The sequence below is a fragment of the Varanus komodoensis genome, unplaced genomic scaffold (assembly GCF_004798865.1).
Source record: "Varanus komodoensis strain SLA01 unplaced genomic scaffold, ASM479886v1 scaffold5, whole genome shotgun sequence".
Classification (NCBI taxonomy): Eukaryota; Metazoa; Chordata; class Lepidosauria; order Squamata; family Varanidae; genus Varanus; species Varanus komodoensis.
The window spans coordinates 34,944,002-34,949,924 of record NW_025336087.1 but is presented as its reverse complement, the minus strand read 5'-3'; the positions used below and the strand labels follow the sequence as shown (position 1 = coordinate 34,949,924).

General features: G+C 41.0%; 1 long non-coding RNA gene across 1 annotated transcript in view; it reads right to left on the bottom strand.

Annotated features, from left to right (window-relative positions):
• Nucleotides 1–4,974: 4,974 nt before the first annotated feature.
• LOC123031197 overlaps nt 4,975–5,923 on the bottom strand; it is a 12,537-nt gene continuing 11,588 nt past the window's right edge. Inside the window, exon 3 of the long non-coding RNA XR_006416238.1 lies at nt 4,975–5,127. This is a non-coding gene — a long non-coding RNA (uncharacterized LOC123031197). The remainder of the gene's footprint in view (nt 5,128–5,923) is intronic.

Genomic DNA, 5,923 nt, shown 5'->3' with positions numbered 1-5,923 from the left:
GTTGGTGTGAGCTTGAGTGGACTCCGGGGGATGGTGGAGGACAGGAAGGCCTGGAGGAATGTTGTCCATGAGGTCACAATGAGTCGGACACGACTTCATGACTAACAGCAACAACAACAAACCAGTTTTCCATTCATGGGAAAAGAACAAAGAGAACTGTTGCTTTCATGCCTTAATAACTAAGGCTTAATATGTTGGCTTCTTAAACTAGTTGACCAATTTTGGAAACAAAATACTGAGTGAGGTGCACCCATAATCTGCTCAAGAAAGGAACTTTTACATCCTTATTTGATTGCAACCATGGTTTAAATAGGCAATATCTGCTTTCCAAAGTCTGCACACAGAGGAAAATAACCTCCTCACTGACCAATGTTCCCTGTAGTAACACATGAGCAGGAATTTTGAGCTGCTTCCTTTCTAATTGTATTCCAGCCAACACAGCTGAGGACTAGGAAAAATGGAATCAATGTGTTTCATTTGGTTATGCTGACATATTTTTCCATCTCTTGCGAGCAACTTGTTATTATATGGGGGATACATGGTTACAATTTGGATCTCGACTAGGGTTCCATTGATCTGCTTCCTCTTCAAAACAGAGATGATATTCACAATTAAAATTACATCATCATCAGGTGCAGAGTAGTCTTGGATCTTTCCAGCATGCTGTATTTTTATTTTAAAGGCCGCCCTTGCTTTGTTAAGTGCTCTGGGAATGGTAAAAGGCTTTGATAAAATGGGAAAGGTGTACAGACATGAAATCAAAGCATTACCTTGCCTCTACCCATGCAGTTCTTTGGGGCAAGCTAATATTCCCCCCTCCCCAACTGTTCACTTAGCTTTTAATATGGCAGTACAAGCTTCCTTCCTATTCCACAAACCTAGACAAAAATGTAAAACTCAAGGGAGGACCTCCTTAATGCAGTGCCTTCCAGAAGTTTTGGACTACATTCCCCATCATTCTTGACTATTAGTCATGTTGGCTGAGGCTGAAAGGAGTGGCAGTCCGAAACAACTGGAGGGTGACACCCTGGGAAAAACTCCTCTGCAGGAAAGAAATGGGGTGGCCAGAGTGATTCTATTTCCCCCACTCGCTTTCTGTGCGATATCATTTGAAGCCTGCTTTCGAAAACAGAAGTTGAACAAATGGATCCTTCTGTCCTCGCTTTCGGTTGTCAGCAGTGCTTCAGTGTGAGATGAAATAAATTGCCAGGCACTTTCCTCTCCTATAATCAGCTCTGCACAGCTGAGCAGTACACCCACAACCCTGAGAGCTGTCTCTGTCAGCGCTAATTCCACATGGAATGGGAAGTCTTTGTTAGTCCCACATATCTAATGTTCTCCACAGAAGTGTGTCTCTCCATGGAGGGGAGGGATGGGGGGTCCTTACTTGTTATCCACAGTGTTTCTTCTCCTCTCACAAGCGATTGCACAATGCATTTTCCACAGGAGAGAAGCTTTTAGGAGGGACTATTACTTATGAGACACTCTTGAAGTTAGATGGTTTCTTTCTCAATCTGCACACCACAACCATTGATGGTGCGCTGGTTGAGGAACATAATACTTCTAAATTGAAATTGGTTTGGAGAAGTCATTGGAACAAACCCACAGCAAGACACTTTTCCCATTTTAAAAGCTACAGATATCCGAAAGCTACAGATATCACAGCAATTCTAGCAAAACCAGGGATTTGCTACAGTTTTGTCTTACACATGAGAGTTTGCAAGGAAAAAACTGAATTTCAAAATATTCATGAGGTAAGAGAAACAAAAACAAGCAAGCAAAACTCCTACATAAATCAAGAAATATTTGGCAAATAAAAACAAAAACAAAAAAAGGAAAACATTTTGTTTGCTTTCAAGCTTTTTAATCAGCCACCACAATTGTTAAGGGAACAACTCAGTGGGATGGCATTCATGTCCCTCAGCTGGCATTTTTCTTGAAGTACAGCCTGAACTCAACTGTGGCCATAGAACTTTCAGTACAGTTTAAGCCATACAGATATTCATCACTGGATTAAAATAAAAGTCTAAAAACCCCTCTAATAAACATTTTGCTTTCCTAAAGAACAATGGTGAAATGGAACTATATAGAGTCCAGATTTTGGGACAGAAGTCCTAAGGCTCATTATTTCTCTTTAAGCATTATGGGTATTTCTTATTTCCAATGATACTGCTTTGCAAATATATCTTCATAGGAAAAATCAAAATATATTATGTATAAAATAGTCAAAACACACACACCCTCCCCTTTGATGGCACACTGACTGCAAAAGAAGGGGACAGCAGAGGATGAGGCGGCTAGATGGAGTCACTGAAGCAGTCAGTGTGAGCTTAGGTGGACTCCGTGGGATGGTGGAGGACAAGAGAGCCTGGAGCACTGTTGACCATGGGGTCGTGATGGGTCAGACACGACTTTGTGACTAAACAACAACTTTCCTGGGCCATGTCCTTCTCCTGCTACATGCAACTGGTTTGGCTCCAGCATGTTTGCTTGGGCTTTCTAACCTGTCATGGTTGTCAATCCTTTGCTTTTTCTAAAGCTGCCTGCCCTTCCCCAACTGGTTAGCATGTTTATCTATGTAGATGCTTGTACAGGTTTATCTATGCAGATGTTTATTCAGCCGCTCCCCACTTTTTTAGAGGTCCAAGTGATTTTGGTGTTATCAGTTTGTTTTTAAGATGGGAATGATGGCTTTGTGGTTTCGGAGAGGGTGGATTTGACCTGGTCCTGAATGGTGCAACACTCCCTCTTAGGGACAAGGTCCGCAGCTTAGGAGTGCTCCTCGACCCGGAGCTTTCTTTGGAAGCTCAGGTGACAGCGGTGGCGAGGAGCGCCTTCCTTCAGCTTCGGCTGATTAATCAGCTGCGCCCCTACCTGGAGTACGACTGCCTGGCGACGGTGACACACGCGCTGGTGACTTCCCGCCTAGACTTCTATAACGCGCTTTACGTGGGGCTTCCCCTGAAGACAGTCTGAACACTTCAATTGGTGCAAAATAGAGCTGCCAGGTAGCTGACGGGGACGGGGCGTTATGCTCACATGACTCCAGTCCTCCGTCAGCTTCACTGGCTTCCCATTGAAGCCCGGGCCCAATTCAAGGTGTTGATTATGACCTATAAAGCCCTAAACGGCTTGGGTCCTGGCTACCTGAACGAGCGCTTACGTCCGTATATGCCCGACCGCCCTTTGAGATCTGCGGGAGAGTCCCTTCTCCGGAAACCCTCCATGAAAGAAATTAGGAGAGTAAGTACTCGGAGGAGGGCTTTCTCTGCGGTGGCGCCCAACCTATGGAATTCACTCCCCAAAGAGGTCCGCCTGGCACCGTCGTTACTGGTTTTTCGGCGCCAGGTAAAGACCTTTTTATTTAAACATCATTTCAATTGTTAAAACATATGATCTGGCCAGGGCAACTTCTTCTTCCTTCTCTTTCTCCTCCTATATTTTTATTTACTTATTTTATACTGATAATTTTAATTTTATATTTGTAACTCAATGTATTTTTTGTATTTTTTATTTAATGGTAATTTATTATGTTCTATTGTATTTCAATGTATTTTATCGTGTTGTAAGCCGCCCCGAGGTTTTGGCAAGGGGCGGCATAGAAATGTTATAATAATAATAATAATAATAATAATAATAATAATAATAATAATAATAATTTGTACAAAGGCCAATGCAACAACCTTCTGTGCAGCTAGCACAGCCAAGGATGATGTTGGCTTCATGATTTTCACAAGGACTAGCCAACTGGTATTGTGTATAGCCAGATTCTACAATTGATTCCTCACAGCCCTGGTCCTATCATTCAGTAGAGAGATCCAGTCATGACAGGAACCTGATTGTGGTGCTTACAGAAAAGTAAAAAATCTATTCAATCTATTGTTGCTGTTTTTATTATTATTATTAACTACCAAAGGAGAGGAAAGGAATTTATGAAATGTCCTGCCTTAGGTAACAAAATAATTATGGCAGCCTTGAGTATTGTGCACTTTGCTTTAGGTGAATGATTTCTGTGGGCTAGTGAGATCATTTGCAGCTCCTGCTCAGGAAGCAAAATATCCCTGGGCTAGCACTCAATCTGGACTTGACTTCTATATTTTTGAGATGTGAATATCTGCCTTAAATTTGGTGACTGTGGATTCACGGCAGGCTCACGCATCAAGAAGTAGGCACCCTCCCACATAACACCTTCTTGCTTATCAGTGTTTCTTGTACATGTCAGTACATACATGTGTTTGCATTGTATGCCACAGTGCACACAATTTGCTTCAGCTTATTGCTGCATTTGCAGTGTGACATGTACACTATGTAAATGAATTTTGTACTGCCTGAACTTTAGGTTTATGATTATATGACAGCTACTGAGTTCTGGCAACATGTATTTTGAATAGGAGGCAGGTATATCTTGGAAATCAGATCTATACTTTAAATGAAAAAGGGCTTCCTAGGAGAGCATGCAAAGTACAATGTCATTAATAAGAGTATCATCATTCTATGTTTTCCTCTGTACAAATATAATTAACTATGCAGGTTTCAAATAAAGCAAACAAACAGATATGCAAGGTGCTCCAGATGAAGGTCTTTTAATGCTACTAATTAAAAGGCAATGTGTACTTATTCTGTCTCTTTCTCTTTTATGGATTTGTTTTCTTTTTCTGGTAGGATAAAAGACAGAAGAAGCCATTGGAAAACATGGAAGAATTACAATTTGAAAACAAATTCTGTCTCAAGCCATGTAAAATTCCTTGTATGCAATAAAACTCCCATCTAGAAACACCCACGATCTTCAATTAAAATCAGCAGTGCTTATTCTCAGGAAAGGCAGATGTTGTCAGTAGAATTTGCCACTTTATTGAGTTTTCTGTCAAACGTTAACATTTTCTTTCCTTGACCAATCTCGAAACTTGGGTGAAAAATACAGCAATTTGTGAGTACAATACTAATTAAATCAACCATAACTAGTTGAGTGTTCCATGCACTTCGGTGTTTAGTCATGCCAGCCACATGACCACGGAGACTGTCTGCAGACAAACGCTGGCTCCCTCAGCTGGGAAACGGAGATGAGCACCGCTCCCTAGATTAAGGCAGGACTGGACTTTGATGTCAGGGGGAAACCTTTACCTTTACCTTAGTTGAGCTTCAGGTCGCTTAATAGCAAAAATAGGTTTTCTCTGGCATAAAAATAATACAAAATAAAAAGCACATTGTGAGAACATATTTCCCTTAAGAGTTGTCTCCCAAAGGCCAGCAAGTTCCAACAACTGTTAATTTTGCCTCACTTCTTGGTGCGATGTTTATATTGTAAGCATGTTATGAGTTATTTTTATCCATCTTTAAAAAATAAAGATAAATAAGGCATTCTATCAGGACTCAAACAGTTGTGGCCAATTTGTATGGTGACAGGGGTGGTGGAAAGAAAGCATTGATGAAGGCCCTGTCAGAAAAAATAAAGAAAAAGAACATATGTCTTTTTAGTTCAAAGACTCCCCCCTTAGGTTAGTGGGATTTTATCTTTCTCTCTCTCTCTTTCTCTTTCAATCTCTCTCTCTTTCAAGAAAGCCTGACATGAGGTTGTTTGTATCTGTTTGGGTTCTGCCAGATGGAAAGGTTTACTCATTAGAGGCAGCTGTTTTAGCAAATTACCTCACTCAGTATAATGACAGAGTTATAACAGACTATTGAAGAAAATCCTTTCATTTCCCAGTGAGATCATGATAAGTATGAACAAGTTCAATGAGATGTTTGATTTACTTTGGAAGGTATTCAGTCAGACACATGGGGTGCAGTTGGAGACAATGAGATATTTCTTTTGTTCTTTCCCCCACCTCTTTCCTCTTTATATATTAGACATTTGGCTTTGCTTTGAAAATTTGCTTCTCTCTCTCTCTCTCTCTCTCTCTCTCTCTCTCTCTCTCTCTCTCTC